Consider the following 17,088-nt stretch of genomic DNA (forward strand, 5'->3'; position numbering starts at 1 on the left):
ATTTTACTTCCCCAAATACACACACATACAATAGATGTTGTTCTCCAACGAAAACGGTCCTAAGTAACTAGGATACATTCGTAAATAAATTGAGCATCATGGGTAAAACGAACTAAAGTTGCCTCATCTTTTTCGTCAATAAGTGACACAATTACAGCAACACAAAACTGAACTCCACCGTACAAAGTTCAATGCTCACAAGGAACCTCATTCAACACACACGGTTCATTTCCCATTCATGCAAAGCACGAAAGTGTAAAACTTGGGAACATACTTGAGACTAAAGATTACATTCAATCTCATTCAAGGCACGAATGTGAATGAAACGGGATGAAATAACTGAAATTATGCCTGCCCTCGAACTGTGATGATGGACTACCCGACTCGCCAATAATATTGGGTTCTGGTGCACTGAAATACAAGAGCTGCTGGATTTGTGTGTTTTCTTACCCCCTCACTATAGTTTTTCAAATGTTTAAACAACTGCACTTATATTCAAGGTTTGTTTTTCTTCATGTATTTTACTGGTTTACATTTCTCTCAGCAGCCTGTTGAATGATTCTTCTGCTTTCAAAATAAAATTAAAACAGGATGAATGCCCACACCTGAAAATACAATATATGCAATATTATGCATCATAGTGATGCAACCTCCTTTCATACTGCATGTCAATTGACATCCTTACTTAAATGCACACCTTCTCAAGATTGCGCTTGACTGGCTTGGCAGGCACTCAGCTACAGCTGTTCTCTCAATACAATGTGTTCGTGTTGTAAAATATAGTTCCGGTCTGCCACAACATTGTGTGTTAGCAGGGACTGTCTGCGGCGCGCTGGTGTGTCCCGGGCTTTAGAGCAGAGAGAGAGACAGGTCAAAGGTAAATATAAAAGTCAGAAACGGATATTGCCTTCCCTTTAAGTAGAGTGTCAGGGACAGCTTCCCTCGCTTACGGCCATACTAGCCTGAATACGCCCGATCTCGTCCGATCTCGGAAGCTAAGCAGGCTCGGGCCTGGTCAGTACTTGGATGGGAGACCGCCTGGGAATACCAGGTGCTGTAAGCTTTTGCACCTTTTACACACCAGAGGGCGACAAATCACGAGTTTTAACTTTGGATACACACAATTTCATCATTATTTCAGATTTTACTTCCCCAAATACACACACATACAATAGATGTTGTTCTCCAACGAAAACGGTCCTAAGTAACTAGGATACATTCGTAAATAAATTGAGCATCATGGGTAAAACGAACTAAAGTTGCCTCATCTTTTTCGTCAATAAGTGACACAATTACAGCAACACAAAACTGAACTCCACCGTACAAAGTTCAATGCTCACAAGGAACCTCATTCAACACACACGGTTCATTTCCCATTCATGCAAAGCACGAAAGTGTAAAACTTGGGAACATACTTGAGACTAAAGATTACATTCAATCTCATTCAAGGCACGAATGTGAATGAAACGGGATGAAATAACTGAAATTATGCCTGCCCTCGAACTGTGATGATGGACTACCCGACTCGCCAATAATATTGGGTTCTGGTGCACTGAAATACAAGAGCTGCTGGATTTGTGTGTTTTCTTACCCCCTCACTATAGTTTTTCAAATGTTTAAACAACTGCACTTATATTCAAGGTTTGTTTTTCTTCATGTATTTTACTGGTTTACATTTCTCTCAGCAGCCTGTTGAATGATTCTTCTGCTTTCAAAATAAAATTAAAACAGGATGAATGCCCACACCTGAAAATACAATATATGCAATATTATGCATCATAGTGATGCAACCTCCTTTCATACTGCATGTCAATTGACATCCTTACTTAAATGCACACCTTCTCAAGATTGCGCTTGACTGGCTTGGCAGGCACTCAGCTACAGCTGTTCTCTCAATACAATGTGTTCGTGTTGTAAAATATAGTTCCGGTCTGCCACAACATTGTGTGTTAGCAGGGACTGTCTGCGGCGCGCTGGTGTGTCCCGGGCTTTAGAGCAGAGAGAGAGACAGGTCAAAGGTAAATATAAAAGTCAGAAACGGATATTGCCTTCCCTTTAAGTAGAGTGTCAGGGACAGCTTCCCTCGCTTACGGCCATACTAGCCTGAATACGCCCGATCTCGTCCGATCTCGGAAGCTAAGCAGGCTCGGGCCTGGTCAGTACTTGGATGGGAGACCGCCTGGGAATACCAGGTGCTGTAAGCTTTTGCACCTTTTACACACCAGAGGGCGACAAATCACGAGTTTTAACTTTGGATACACACAATTTCATCATTATTTCAGATTTTACTTCCCCAAATACACACACATACAATAGATGTTGTTCTCCAACGAAAACGGTCCTAAGTAACTAGGATACATTCGTAAATAAATTGAGCATCATGGGTAAAACGAACTAAAGTTGCCTCATCTTTTTCGTCAATAAGTGACACAATTACAGCAACACAAAACTGAACTCCACCGTACAAAGTTCAATGCTCACAAGGAACCTCATTCAACACACACGGTTCATTTCCCATTCATGCAAAGCACGAAAGTGTAAAACTTGGGAACATACTTGAGACTAAAGATTACATTCAATCTCATTCAAGGCACGAATGTGAATGAAACGGGATGAAATAACTGAAATTATGCCTGCCCTCGAACTGTGATGATGGACTACCCGACTCGCCAATAATATTGGGTTCTGGTGCACTGAAATACAAGAGCTGCTGGATTTGTGTGTTTTCTTACCCCCTCACTATAGTTTTTCAAATGTTTAAACAACTGCACTTATATTCAAGGTTTGTTTTTCTTCATGTATTTTACTGGTTTACATTTCTCTCAGCAGCCTGTTGAATGATTCTTCTGCTTTCAAAATAAAATTAAAACAGGATGAATGCCCACACCTGAAAATACAATATATGCAATATTATGCATCATAGTGATGCAACCTCCTTTCATACTGCATGTCAATTGACATCCTTACTTAAATGCACACCTTCTCAAGATTGCGCTTGACTGGCTTGGCAGGCACTCAGCTACAGCTGTTCTCTCAATACAATGTGTTCGTGTTGTAAAATATAGTTCCGGTCTGCCACAACATTGTGTGTTAGCAGGGACTGTCTGCGGCGCGCTGGTGTGTCCCGGGCTTTAGAGCAGAGAGAGAGACAGGTCAAAGGTAAATATAAAAGTCAGAAACGGATATTGCCTTCCCTTTAAGTAGAGTGTCAGGGACAGCTTCCCTCGCTTACGGCCATACTAGCCTGAATACGCCCGATCTCGTCCGATCTCGGAAGCTAAGCAGGCTCGGGCCTGGTCAGTACTTGGATGGGAGACCGCCTGGGAATACCAGGTGCTGTAAGCTTTTGCACCTTTTACACACCAGAGGGCGACAAATCACGAGTTTTAACTTTGGATACACACAATTTCATCATTATTTCAGATTTTACTTCCCCAAATACACACACATACAATAGATGTTGTTCTCCAACGAAAACGGTCCTAAGTAACTAGGATACATTCGTAAATAAATTGAGCATCATGGGTAAAACGAACTAAAGTTGCCTCATCTTTTTCGTCAATAAGTGACACAATTACAGCAACACAAAACTGAACTCCACCGTACAAAGTTCAATGCTCACAAGGAACCTCATTCAACACACACGGTTCATTTCCCATTCATGCAAAGCACGAAAGTGTAAAACTTGGGAACATACTTGAGACTAAAGATTACATTCAATCTCATTCAAGGCACGAATGTGAATGAAACGGGATGAAATAACTGAAATTATGCCTGCCCTCGAACTGTGATGATGGACTACCCGACTCGCCAATAATATTGGGTTCTGGTGCACTGAAATACAAGAGCTGCTGGATTTGTGTGTTTTCTTACCCCCTCACTATAGTTTTTCAAATGTTTAAACAACTGCACTTATATTCAAGGTTTGTTTTTCTTCATGTATTTTACTGGTTTACATTTCTCTCAGCAGCCTGTTGAATGATTCTTCTGCTTTCAAAATAAAATTAAAACAGGATGAATGCCCACACCTGAAAATACAATATATGCAATATGTATCCATCATAGTGACCTGTGTCTTTAAGCATCATGACTTAACAACCTCCTTTCATACTGCATGTCAATTTAAATTCTTACGTAAATGCACACCTTCTCAAGATGACATGAAAAGACTATGAAATGCACCTGGTCAGCAGCCTGTTACGCTTACATTTCCTGGGACAGAAGCATTCATCGGTAAGACACCATTTTGTTACAGTTACAGCAGTACATTGATTCAGTGGCCTATTTTAATCAAGTTCATATGCATTCATGGGGCATTTAAGGCCCATATACATACGTACGGCGATGCTGTATATGCATCTCCTCTCTAATAAGGGTTATCGTGCAAATGGGGGGACCCATTTGGAAATGGGGGAAACCGGCTCACCACTAGGGGGATTCTCGGAGTAGCATCTGGCAACCCTATTTGACTGTCTTGTCGGTCGCTCAATTATCCACCTGAGGTGCAGATGTAGGCCATCAACTGTACACCAGAATGTGGCTAGAAATATGGTTCCGTTCCACCAACGTGGGGACTACTTTCTCTCAATGGTTTCTTGACTTCATATATGTACTTAAGCTGGAAATGAAAGTTATCCACATACAACTTGCCAGGATTTCAGTAATACAACATCAAACGTCGTACTTTTGCTCAAACATTTACAGTTCATCGCTTTTCATGACCCCATAACTTTACGATCTCTTCAGTTAACGAGCTGATTTGTGAAGGTCCTGTAGACCTTAGTTCTTTCTATCAAATGCCAGGGAGACTTATCTTTTACGTACAATATAAAGCAAAACGTAAAAGTACACTTTGTGCAATGTCTCAAAGTCACAACTGAAACTTCACCATACTTTACTGTCTTCTACCTATATGTGTTTAAAGCGTCAAATAAACTGCCTGCTAATCTATTGATCATTATACCTTCAGTAATCCAAACTATCAATGATCTCTTTCATGAGTTCAACCAAATTTAGATTTAGACAATATCTAATGCAATACAGGTGAAAACAAGTCCATCTTATAATACAAAGAGTTGACTTATCAATTTTATAATAAACTGATTTCATTCTTTTAATAAAAAAGATGTTTTTACGCATATAAGTCGTAGGATTTAACAATTTTGCAGGGCAAAATTATCGGCAGGGTTAAGGTTGAGTCAGTGATCGTGTAAAAAAGTGGTTGACAGATATTGGTCGATCGGACATAAAACCCTCCAGCCATGACAATCTCAGAATATGCTGATCACATTGTCAGTAAATTGAATTTGTTGACAGTTGTGTGGTTTATTTCATGTTCATTGAAATTAACCTCGACTGTATATTAAAAGGGATAGGCTGGTCATTTGGCTATCTATATTAAAAACCTGCACTTGCAAGTGATTCTTGCAAGTCAAGATTATGTTTTCTTTGACAACATATGAGTTCATTGTTTAAGCACTGATAACTGTGCAACTTGGATATACATTTGTACCCATTTGTTACCTAGACATTTCTAGGGGTCGGCATCACGATGTTGCGCGACGGACAACGGACAAAATCTCCGGACTCAGTGGCAGACATGGATGGGGAAAAATGTGCCTATATATATTACCCTGCTGTATACAAAGCGTGTAGCTAATTTAATAGCACGCAAAAGCCCACTCGAAGACAGGAATAACATGTAAACTACACACACATCAGCGCTAACCACTTCACCAAAGTGCTGCCCAATAATAATAATAATAATAATAATAATAATAATAATAATAATAATAATAAAAGATCGTTCTGTGCATATTTGATATGCTGGTTAAGAAAGTACGTCATTACACTTACCTGGCTTCCTCTCTTGGCTTCGGCATCCCTGATGAATCGATCCTTCTCTGTGCTTGACACGTTAGAAGTCTTAGACATTTGTTTTGCACCATCTTTCAGCGGGGTCGCAAGCTACAGTTGACTTGAGCGCTTTCATTATTTCTCCACATCTCGCACACTCCATAAAACAATCTGTGGCTCTTTCGGAAATTAAATATTCCTCTTCCCAAGCTGGGCTGAACGATCTTTTCTTTGAATTCGACGCCATGTTTTTAGTTAAAAACAAAAAAAAGTTACACAAGGCGGGTGTAGCTAACGCTTTCCGATTGGATAGCAAAGCTTCAGCGTCATCACATTTGGCGTCATAGCTCTACGGTGAGTAGTAGAAGCCAAATATAGCCCCCTTGCCTCGCAATCATAATATTAGGTTTCATAGGTTAAACGTAATGTTGTCAACAGTTTGCGTTCATTTGAATACATTACCACGGACCTCAATTCTCTACCTCGGACACGATGCCGATCCCTGGACATTTCTATGTGTAAGTATGGAAGTAAAAGTTGAGACGTGTTCAAACCGTGAAAAAACTCATGGCAATTTACCCTGTCAAATATTGCAATCAACTGCTCCGATCTATAACAAAACCACATACATGATGTCTTTCATCACTTTTTATTATGCATTCCTCCACTAAGTTTAAACTATGAATTATGTTTTTTTCTGTCAGGTTCCAATCTCGATTCGATACAAAACGTATTTATTAAAACTAATTTTAAGAATTATTATCAGTATTGTTTATTTTGAGAAGCGTTCAGTGTAAATCCAAGTCATATGCATTCGGATCAGGATCTGCACTGTTCTCTAATCATTGATTATTATTATAATAATTTATTTATTAGCAGACGGCCTTATCCAGGGCGACTTACAATACAATACAAAGTGCAAAACTACAGTGCAGTACAAGGCATAACATATTACAAATTGCAATTCACATAATACGGTGCAATTCGAAGCATAATACATTTTACAAATTCCAATGTACACAATATATGAGGTCTTACATCCTGGACTGTAAAAGCTGATCAGTGCAGAGTGATTGTTTATTGATAGTTCATGCATCCGTAGCGGCATGATCCTGATCAACTTGCCAAATTGAAATGATGCAAATTCCAATCAAAGGAGGTTTATAAAAATAAATACTGTTTTATTGTTTAAAGTATTTTACATTACAATAAAAACATTCATTCAATGTTTAATACTTGTGATTAAAATTTATGAAAATCAATTCTTAAAATCACTTAACATTTTTAAAAATAAATACAACATGTATAGTCAAAATAGTGGTGTCGCGTCCTGCTGTCGAAGGAAAAGAAACAGGAGGATGGTACCTAAAACTCGTGACTTGTCGTCCCCTGGTGTGTAAAAGGCGCAAAAGCTTACAGCACCTGGTATTCCCAGGCAGTCTCCCATCCAAGTACTGACCAGGCCCGAGCCTGCTTAGCTTCCGAGATCGGACGAGATCGGGCGTATTCAGGCTAGTATGGCCGTAAGCGAGGGACGCTGTCCCTGACACTCTACTAATAATGAACAAGACAAGCCCGTGTCATCCACTAGTGATTCGTGTAAAGACTTTGTGTTGTCTGTGATTTCAGTGTGTGTCGGGATGTGACTCTTGTGTTATCGCTGCCAACGTGACACTTCTCTGAGCCCAAACTGTCTGATCTGCACTCTCTTCAGTCGCCGTATCAGTTGGTGATTTGGCAGTTCAGATCATTCGCATTTTCAACAACCTTCCTCACTTGAACAAGTTCATCAGCACCATTTATTTCACATACCATACATATACGCGAGGTGAAATATATTACATGCAATGTCTTTGCTAAGGCGCTGCACTACATTTTACGCCGCCGTCTCCGCACGCAAACGCTTTGCCGTGCAGGAATTTGGATGATAACGATGAACCAATGGTACAGCGGTATGTAAATAAGCTGAGCATCATGGGTAAAAGTGTACCTCAAGTGTTGCCTAATCTTTCTCATCAATACATGACGCAGTTACAGCAAACCCAAAGGACCACCAGTATCGACACTCCCGTGTAGAGAAGATGTGCAATCAAGGGGCGTGGCGCACAGTACCCCACCGTGTGACGGAAGAACCCGCTCTGAGGCAGGGTGTGGGCCGGCCCGTGTACAACTCATACTTACCTGGCAGGGGAGACACCATGATCATGAAGGTGGTTCACCCAGGGCGAGGCTCGGCCATTGCACTCCGGCTGTGCTGACCCCTGCGAATTCCCCAAATGTGGGAATCTCGACTGCATAATTTCTGGTAGTGGGGGACTGCGTTCGCGCTCTCCCCTGATCCCGCGGTACAAAGACAGATGCTCTTGCGCTGCTCACAGGCGCCCCTGCGGCTCCGCGCTTTCCATTACGCCTGCAAGCGTCACTGTGACTGTGAGCTGCTGTCTCGCTAAGTTCTCCCCTCCTCTCACCGTTTCTACTCGTTTCTTCGGTCCCTTACAATCTCCACCGAACCCCGCCCTACAAAGCTAAACGCTCACTCTTCATTTCTCATTCATGGAAAGCAACGCAAGATACACACTCCAATCCTGGCTAATTGATACTAAAAGTCAATCCCGTTCTGAACAAAACACGAATCTCAATGAAGCGCTGTGAACACGAGCTTCAAACTGACGAGCATCAGGCGTGTTCCGCCTGCTCTGCCCATGAGCACACCGAAGTCTCTTACTCGGCTTCACACGACTCGCACCCAGCTGTCAATTCACAACAGACCTCATCCCTCATCTCTGTGACTGCCTTATGATTGCAGCTCAACGGGGCATTTCACATGGCAGTGTATACGACACATGATCTGCTGTACAGACTTCAATTTCGCAGAGCATCGCCATCCACCTGCAGTACGTACGAGCAAAGGACTTTTATAATAGACATGTGTATATAGTCCCCACCGTCAGCTCGGACAGTGGTGAGACTGCCCTGTATGACAGTATTAGACAAGCCCATGCGTTTCAGGGCAGCGTTGCCAGACTGGGGGTAAACCCAAGCCATGGGGGGAAATATTGCAAGCGGGGAAACGTGCGGGGAAAGGCTATCAAACAGGGGGCAACAGTAAGAAACAGGGGGTTCTTTTGCTCATTTTTATCTTCCCTGTGCTCTCACGACGTTTTGAAATATGAAGCCTGCCCTCGAACACTGATGATGGACTACCCGACTCGCCAATAATATTGGGTTCTGGTGCACTGAAATACAAGAGCTGCTGGATTTGTGTGTTTTCTTACCCCCTCACTATAGTTTTTCAAATGTTTAAACAACTGCACTTATATTCAAGGTTTGTTTTTCTTCATGTATTTTACTGGTTTACATTTCTGTCAGCAGCCTGTTGAATGATTCTTCTGCTTTCAAAATAAAATTAAAACAGGATGAATGCCCACACCTGAAAATACAATATATGCAATATGTATCCATCATAGTGACCTGTGTCTTTAAGCATCATGACTTAACAACCTCCTTTCATACTGCATGTCAATTGACATCCTTACTTAAATGCACACCTTCTCAAGATTGCGCTTGACTGGCTTGGCAGGCACTCAGCTACAGCTGTTCTCTCAATACAATGTGTTCGTGTTGTAAAATATAGTTCCGGTCTGCCACAACATTGTGTGTTAGCAGGGACTGTCTGCGGCGCGCTGGTGTGTCCCGGGCTTTAGAGCAGAGAGAGAGACAGGTCAAAGGTAAATATAAAAGTCAGAAACGGATATTGCCTTCCCTTTAAGTAGAGTGTCAGGGACAGCTTCCCTCGCTTACGGCCATACTAGCCTGAATTCGCCCGATCTCATCCGATCTTGGAAGCTAAGCAGGCTCGGGCCTGGTCAGTACTTGGATGGGAGACCGCCTGGGAATACCAGGTGCTGTAAGCTTTCGCACCTTTTACACACCAGAGGGCGACAAATCACGAGTTTTAACTTTGGATACACACAATTTCATCATTATTTCAGATTTTACTTCCCCAAATACACACACATACAATAGATGTTGTTCTCCAACGAAAACGGTCCTAAGTAACTAGGATACATTCGTAAATAAATTGAGCATCATGGGTAAAACGAACTAAAGTTGCCTCATCTTTTTCGTCAATAAGTGACACAATTACAGCAACACAAAACTGAACTCCACCGTACAAAGTTCAATGCTCACAAGGAACCTCATTCAACACACACGGTTCATTTCCCATTCATGCAAAGCACGAAAGTGTAAAACTTGGGAACATACTTGAGACTAAAGATTACATTCAATCTCATTCAAGGCACGAATGTGAATGAAACGGGATGAAATAACTGAAATTATGCCTGCCCTCGAACTGTGATGATGGACTACCCGACTCGCCAATAATATTGGGTTCTGGTGCACTGAAATACAAGAGCTGCTGGATTTGTGTGTTTTCTTACCCCCTCACTATAGTTTTTCAAATGTTTAAACAACTGCACTTATATTCAAGGTTTGTTTTTCTTCATGTATTTTACTGGTTTACATTTCTCTCAGCAGCCTGTTGAATGATTCTTCTGCTTTCAAAATAAAATTAAAACAGGATGAATGCCCACACCTGAAAATACAATATATGCAATATTATGCATCATAGTGATGCAACCTCCTTTCATACTGCATGTCAATTGACATCCTTACTTAAATGCACACCTTCTCAAGATTGCGCTTGACTGGCTTGGCAGGCACTCAGCTACAGCTGTTCTCTCAATACAATGTGTTCGTGTTGTAAAATATAGTTCCGGTCTGCCACAACATTGTGTGTTAGCAGGGACTGTCTGCGGCGCGCTGGTGTGTCCCGGGCTTTAGAGCAGAGAGAGAGACAGGTCAAAGGTAAATATAAAAGTCAGAAACGGATATTGCCTTCCCTTTAAGTAGAGTGTCAGGGACAGCTTCCCTCGCTTACGGCCATACTAGCCTGAATACGCCCGATCTCGTCCGATCTTGGAAGCTAAGCAGGCTCGGGCCTGGTCAGTACTTGGATGGGAGACCGCCTGGGAATACCAGGTGCTGTAAGCTTTTGCACCTTTTACACACCAGAGGGCGACAAATCACGAGTTTTAACTTTGGATACACACAATTTCATCATTATTTCAGATTTTACTTCCCCAAATACACACACATACAATAGATGTTGTTCTCCAACGAAAACGGTCCTAAGTAACTAGGATACATTCGTAAATAAATTGAGCATCATGGGTAAAACGAACTAAAGTTGCCTCATCTTTTTCGTCAATAAGTGACACAATTACAGCAACACAAAACTGAACTCCACCGTACAAAGTTCAATGCTCACAAGGAACCTCATTCAACACACACGGTTCATTTCCCATTCATGCAAAGCACGAAAGTGTAAAACTTGGGAACATACTTGAGACTAAAGATTACATTCAATCTCATTCAAGGCACGAATGTGAATGAAACGGGATGAAATAACTGAAATTATGCCTGCCCTCGAACTGTGATGATGGACTACCCGACTCGCCAATAATATTGGGTTCTGGTGCACTGAAATACAAGAGCTGCTGGATTTGTGTGTTTTCTTACCCCCTCACTATAGTTTTTCAAATGTTTAAACAACTGCACTTATATTCAAGGTTTGTTTTTCTTCATGTATTTTACTGGTTTACATTTCTCTCAGCAGCCTGTTGAATGATTCTTCTGCTTTCAAAATAAAATTAAAACAGGATGAATGCCCACACCTGAAAATACAATATATGCAATATTATGCATCATAGTGATGCAACCTCCTTTCATACTGCATGTCAATTGACATCCTTACTTAAATGCACACCTTCTCAAGATTGCGCTTGACTGGCTTGGCAGGCACTCAGCTACAGCTGTTCTCTCAATACAATGTGTTCGTGTTGTAAAATATAGTTCCGGTCTGCCACAACATTGTGTGTTAGCAGGGACTGTCTGCGGCGCGCTGGTGTGTCCCGGGCTTTAGAGCAGAGAGAGAGACAGGTCAAAGGTAAATATAAAAGTCAGAAACGGATATTGCCTTCCCTTTAAGTAGAGTGTCAGGGACAGCTTCCCTCGCTTACGGCCATACTAGCCTGAATACGCCCGATCTCGTCCGATCTCGGAAGCTAAGCAGGCTCGGGCCTGGTCAGTACTTGGATGGGAGACCGCCTGGGAATACCAGGTGCTGTAAGCTTTTGCACCTTTTACACACCAGAGGGCGACAAATCACGAGTTTTAACTTTGGATACACACAATTTCATCATTATTTCAGATTTTACTTCCCCAAATACACACACATACAATAGATGTTGTTCTCCAACGAAAACGGTCCTAAGTAACTAGGATACATTCGTAAATAAATTGAGCATCATGGGTAAAACGAACTAAAGTTGCCTCATCTTTTTCGTCAATAAGTGACACAATTACAGCAACACAAAACTGAACTCCACCGTACAAAGTTCAATGCTCACAAGGAACCTCATTCAACACACACGGTTCATTTCCCATTCATGCAAAGCACGAAAGTGTAAAACTTGGGAACATACTTGAGACTAAAGATTACATTCAATCTCATTCAAGGCACGAATGTGAATGAAACGGGATGAAATAACTGAAATTATGCCTGCCCTCGAACTGTGATGATGGACTACCCGACTCGCCAATAATATTGGGTTCTGGTGCACTGAAATACAAGAGCTGCTGGATTTGTGTGTTTTCTTACCCCCTCACTATAGTTTTTCAAATGTTTAAACAACTGCACTTATATTCAAGGTTTGTTTTTCTTCATGTATTTTACTGGTTTACATTTCTCTCAGCAGCCTGTTGAATGATTCTTCTGCTTTCAAAATAAAATTAAAACAGGATGAATGCCCACACCTGAAAATACAATATATGCAATATTATGCATCATAGTGATGCAACCTCCTTTCATACTGCATGTCAATTGACATCCTTACTTAAATGCACACCTTCTCAAGATTGCGCTTGACTGGCTTGGCAGGCACTCAGCTACAGCTGTTCTCTCAATACAATGTGTTCGTGTTGTAAAATATAGTTCCGGTCTGCCACAACATTGTGTGTTAGCAGGGACTGTCTGCGGCGCGCTGGTGTGTCCCGGGCTTTAGAGCAGAGAGAGAGACAGGTCAAAGGTAAATATAAAAGTCAGAAACGGATATTGCCTTCCCTTTAAGTAGAGTGTCAGGGACAGCTTCCCTCGCTTACGGCCATACTAGCCTGAATACGCCCGATCTCGTCCGATCTCGGAAGCTAAGCAGGCTTGGGCCTGGTCAGTACTTGGATGGGAGACCGCCTGGGAATACCAGGTGCTGTAAGCTTTTGCACCTTTTACACACCAGAGGGCGACAAATCACGAGTTTTAACTTTGGATACACACAATTTCATCATTATTTCAGATTTTACTTCCCCAAATACACACACATACAATAGATGTTGTTCTCCAACGAAAACGGTCCTAAGTAACTAGGATACATTCGTAAATAAATTGAGCATCATGGGTAAAACGAACTAAAGTTGCCTCATCTTTTTCGTCAATAAGTGACACAATTACAGCAACACAAAACTGAACTCCACCGTACAAAGTTCAATGCTCACAAGGAACCTCATTCAACACACACGGTTCATTTCCCATTCATGCAAAGCACGAAAGTGTAAAACTTGGGAACATACTTGAGACTAAAGATTACATTCAATCTCATTCAAGGCACGAATGTGAATGAAACGGGATGAAATAACTGAAATTATGCCTGCCCTCGAACTGTGATGATGGACTACCCGACTCGCCAATAATATTGGGTTCTGGTGCACTGAAATACAAGAGCTGCTGGATTTGTGTGTTTTCTTACCCCCTCACTATAGTTTTTCAAATGTTTAAACAACTGCACTTATATTCAAGGTTTGTTTTTCTTCATGTATTTTACTGGTTTACATTTCTCTCAGCAGCCTGTTGAATGATTCTTCTGCTTTCAAAATAAAATTAAAACAGGATGAATGCCCACACCTGAAAATACAATATATGCAATATTATGCATCATAGTGATGCAACCTCCTTTCATACTGCATGTCAATTGACATCCTTACTTAAATGCACACCTTCTCAAGATTGCGCTTGACTGGCTTGGCAGGCACTCAGCTACAGCTGTTCTCTCAATACAATGTGTTCGTGTTGTAAAATATAGTTCCGGTCTGCCACAACATTGTGTGTTAGCAGGGACTGTCTGCGGCGCGCTGGTGTGTCCCGGGCTTTAGAGCAGAGAGAGAGACAGGTCAAAGGTAAATATAAAAGTCAGAAACGGATATTGCCTTCCCTTTAAGTAGAGTGTCAGGGACAGCTTCCCTCGCTTACGGCCATACTAGCCTGAATACGCCCGATCTCGTCCGATCTCGGAAGCTAAGCAGGCTCGGGCCTGGTCAGTACTTGGATGGGAGACCGCCTGGGAATACCAGGTGCTGTAAGCTTTTGCACCTTTTACACACCAGAGGGCGACAAATCACGAGTTTTAACTTTGGATACACACAATTTCATCATTATTTCAGATTTTACTTCCCCAAATACACACACATACAATAGATGTTGTTCTCCAACGAAAACGGTCCTAAGTAACTAGGATACATTCGTAAATAAATTGAGCATCATGGGTAAAACGAACTAAAGTTGCCTCATCTTTTTCGTCAATAAGTGACACAATTACAGCAACACAAAACTGAACTCCACCGTACAAAGTTCAATGCTCACAAGGAACCTCATTCAACACACACGGTTCATTTCCCATTCATGCAAAGCACGAAAGTGTAAAACTTGGGAACATACTTGAGACTAAAGATTACATTCAATCTCATTCAAGGCACGAATGTGAATGAAACGGGATGAAATAACTGAAATTATGCCTGCCCTCGAACTGTGATGATGGACTACCCGACTCGCCAATAATATTGGGTTCTGGTGCACTGAAATACAAGAGCTGCTGGATTTGTGTGTTTTCTTACCCCCTCACTATAGTTTTTCAAATGTTTAAACAACTGCACTTATATTCAAGGTTTGTTTTTCTTCATGTATTTTACTGGTTTACATTTCTCTCAGCAGCCTGTTGAATGATTCTTCTGCTTTCAAAATAAAATTAAAACAGGATGAATGCCCACACCTGAAAATACAATATATGCAATATTATGCATCATAGTGATGCAACCTCCTTTCATACTGCATGTCAATTGACATCCTTACTTAAATGCACACCTTCTCAAGATTGCGCTTGACTGGCTTGGCAGGCACTCAGCTACAGCTGTTCTCTCAATACAATGTGTTCGTGTTGTAAAATATAGTTCCGGTCTGCCACAACATTGTGTGTTAGCAGGGACTGTCTGCGGCGCGCTGGTGTGTCCCGGGCTTTAGAGCAGAGAGAGAGACAGGTCAAAGGTAAATATAAAAGTCAGAAACGGATATTGCCTTCCCTTTAAGTAGAGTGTCAGGGACAGCTTCCCTCGCTTACGGCCATACTAGCCTGAATACGCCCGATCTCGTCCGATCTCGGAAGCTAAGCAGGCTCGGGCCTGGTCAGTACTTGGATGGGAGACCGCCTGGGAATACCAGGTGCTGTAAGCTTTTGCACCTTTTACACACCAGAGGGCGACAAATCACGAGTTTTAACTTTGGATACACACAATTTCATCATTATTTCAGATTTTACTTCCCCAAATACACACACATACAATAGATGTTGTTCTCCAACGAAAACGGTCCTAAGTAACTAGGATACATTCGTAAATAAATTGAGCATCATGGGTAAAACGAACTAAAGTTGCCTCATCTTTTTCGTCAATAAGTGACACAATTACAGCAACACAAAACTGAACTCCACCGTACAAAGTTCAATGCTCACAAGGAACCTCATTCAACACACACGGTTCATTTCCCATTCATGCAAAGCACGAAAGTGTAAAACTTGGGAACATACTTGAGACTAAAGATTACATTCAATCTCATTCAAGGCACGAATGTGAATGAAACGGGATGAAATAACTGAAATTATGCCTGCCCTCGAACTGTGATGATGGACTACCCGACTCGCCAATAATATTGGGTTCTGGTGCACTGAAATACAAGAGCTGCTGGATTTGTGTGTTTTCTTACCCCCTCACTATAGTTTTTCAAATGTTTAAACAACTGCACTTATATTCAAGGTTTGTTTTTCTTCATGTATTTTACTGGTTTACATTTCTCTCAGCAGCCTGTTGAATGATTCTTCTGCTTTCAAAATAAAATTAAAACAGGATGAATGCCCACACCTGAAAATACAATATATGCAATATTATGCATCATAGTGATGCAACCTCCTTTCATACTGCATGTCAATTGACATCCTTACTTAAATGCACACCTTCTCAAGATTGCGCTTGACTGGCTTGGCAGGCACTCAGCTACAGCTGTTCTCTCAATACAATGTGTTCGTGTTGTAAAATATAGTTCCGGTCTGCCACAACATTGTGTGTTAGCAGGGACTGTCTGCGGCGCGCTGGTGTGTCCCGGGCTTTAGAGCAGAGAGAGAGACAGGTCAAAGGTAAATATAAAAGTCAGAAACGGATATTGCCTTCCCTTTAAGTAGAGTGTCAGGGACAGCTTCCCTCGCTTACGGCCATACTAGCCTGAATACGCCCGATCTCGTCCGATCTCGGAAGCTAAGCAGGCTCGGGCCTGGTCAGTACTTGGATGGGAGACCGCCTGGGAATACCAGGTGCTGTAAGCTTTTGCACCTTTTACACACCAGAGGGCGACAAATCACGAGTTTTAACTTTGGATACACACAATTTCATCATTATTTCAGATTTTACTTCCCCAAATACACACACATACAATAGATGTTGTTCTCCAACGAAAACGGTCCTAAGTAACTAGGATACATTCGTAAATAAATTGAGCATCATGGGTAAAACGAACTAAAGTTGCCTCATCTTTTTCGTCAATAAGTGACACAATTACAGCAACACAAAACTGAACTCCACCGTACAAAGTTCAATGCTCACAAGGAACCTCATTCAACACACACGGTTCATTTCCCATTCATGCAAAGCACGAAAGTGTAAAACTTGGGAACATACTTGAGACTAAAGATTACATTCAATCTCATTCAAGGCACGAATGTGAATGAAACGGGATGAAATAACTGAAATTATGCCTGCCCTCGAACTGTGATGATGGACTACCCGACTCGCCAATAA

The 17,088-nt window shown here is 41.6% G+C and overlaps 12 non-coding genes across 12 annotated transcripts; 11 read left to right on the plus strand and 1 right to left on the minus strand.

Moving 5' to 3' along the window:
* The first annotated feature begins 944 nt into the window (after positions 1–944).
* LOC136755721 (5S ribosomal RNA) lies at positions 945–1,063 on the plus strand. Its single transcript, XR_010817835.1, has one exon. It is a non-coding gene; the product is annotated as a 5S ribosomal RNA (ribosomal RNA).
* Positions 1,064–2,085: 1,022 nt separating this feature from the next.
* Positions 2,086–2,204, plus strand: LOC136755723 (5S ribosomal RNA). The gene has a single exon (XR_010817837.1). It is a non-coding gene; the product is annotated as a 5S ribosomal RNA (ribosomal RNA).
* Positions 2,205–3,226: 1,022 nt separating this feature from the next.
* On the plus strand, positions 3,227–3,345 carry LOC136755724 (5S ribosomal RNA). Its single transcript, XR_010817838.1, has one exon. It is a non-coding gene; the product is annotated as a 5S ribosomal RNA (ribosomal RNA).
* Positions 3,346–7,266: 3,921 nt separating this feature from the next.
* On the minus strand, positions 7,267–7,385 carry LOC136756444 (5S ribosomal RNA). Its single transcript, XR_010818528.1, has one exon. It is a non-coding gene; the product is annotated as a 5S ribosomal RNA (ribosomal RNA).
* Positions 7,386–8,029: 644 nt separating this feature from the next.
* On the plus strand, positions 8,030–8,193 carry LOC136757779 (U1 spliceosomal RNA). The gene has a single exon (XR_010819603.1). It is a non-coding gene; the product is annotated as a U1 spliceosomal RNA (small nuclear RNA).
* Positions 8,194–9,651: 1,458 nt separating this feature from the next.
* Positions 9,652–9,770, plus strand: LOC136756635 (5S ribosomal RNA). The gene has a single exon (XR_010818706.1). It is a non-coding gene; the product is annotated as a 5S ribosomal RNA (ribosomal RNA).
* Positions 9,771–10,792: 1,022 nt separating this feature from the next.
* Positions 10,793–10,911, plus strand: LOC136756505 (5S ribosomal RNA). Its single transcript, XR_010818584.1, has one exon. It is a non-coding gene; the product is annotated as a 5S ribosomal RNA (ribosomal RNA).
* A 1,022-nt stretch (positions 10,912–11,933) lies between these two features.
* On the plus strand, positions 11,934–12,052 carry LOC136755725 (5S ribosomal RNA). Its single transcript, XR_010817839.1, has one exon. It is a non-coding gene; the product is annotated as a 5S ribosomal RNA (ribosomal RNA).
* Positions 12,053–13,074: 1,022 nt separating this feature from the next.
* Positions 13,075–13,193, plus strand: LOC136755733 (5S ribosomal RNA). Its single transcript, XR_010817847.1, has one exon. It is a non-coding gene; the product is annotated as a 5S ribosomal RNA (ribosomal RNA).
* Positions 13,194–14,215: 1,022 nt separating this feature from the next.
* LOC136755726 (5S ribosomal RNA) lies at positions 14,216–14,334 on the plus strand. The gene has a single exon (XR_010817840.1). It is a non-coding gene; the product is annotated as a 5S ribosomal RNA (ribosomal RNA).
* Positions 14,335–15,356: 1,022 nt separating this feature from the next.
* LOC136755727 (5S ribosomal RNA) lies at positions 15,357–15,475 on the plus strand. The gene has a single exon (XR_010817841.1). It is a non-coding gene; the product is annotated as a 5S ribosomal RNA (ribosomal RNA).
* Positions 15,476–16,497: 1,022 nt separating this feature from the next.
* On the plus strand, positions 16,498–16,616 carry LOC136755728 (5S ribosomal RNA). Its single transcript, XR_010817842.1, has one exon. It is a non-coding gene; the product is annotated as a 5S ribosomal RNA (ribosomal RNA).
* The last annotated feature ends 472 nt before the right edge of the window (positions 16,617–17,088 follow it).

This window comes from Amia ocellicauda, chromosome 8, assembly GCF_036373705.1.
Source record: "Amia ocellicauda isolate fAmiCal2 chromosome 8, fAmiCal2.hap1, whole genome shotgun sequence".
Classification (NCBI taxonomy): Eukaryota; Metazoa; Chordata; class Actinopteri; order Amiiformes; family Amiidae; genus Amia; species Amia ocellicauda.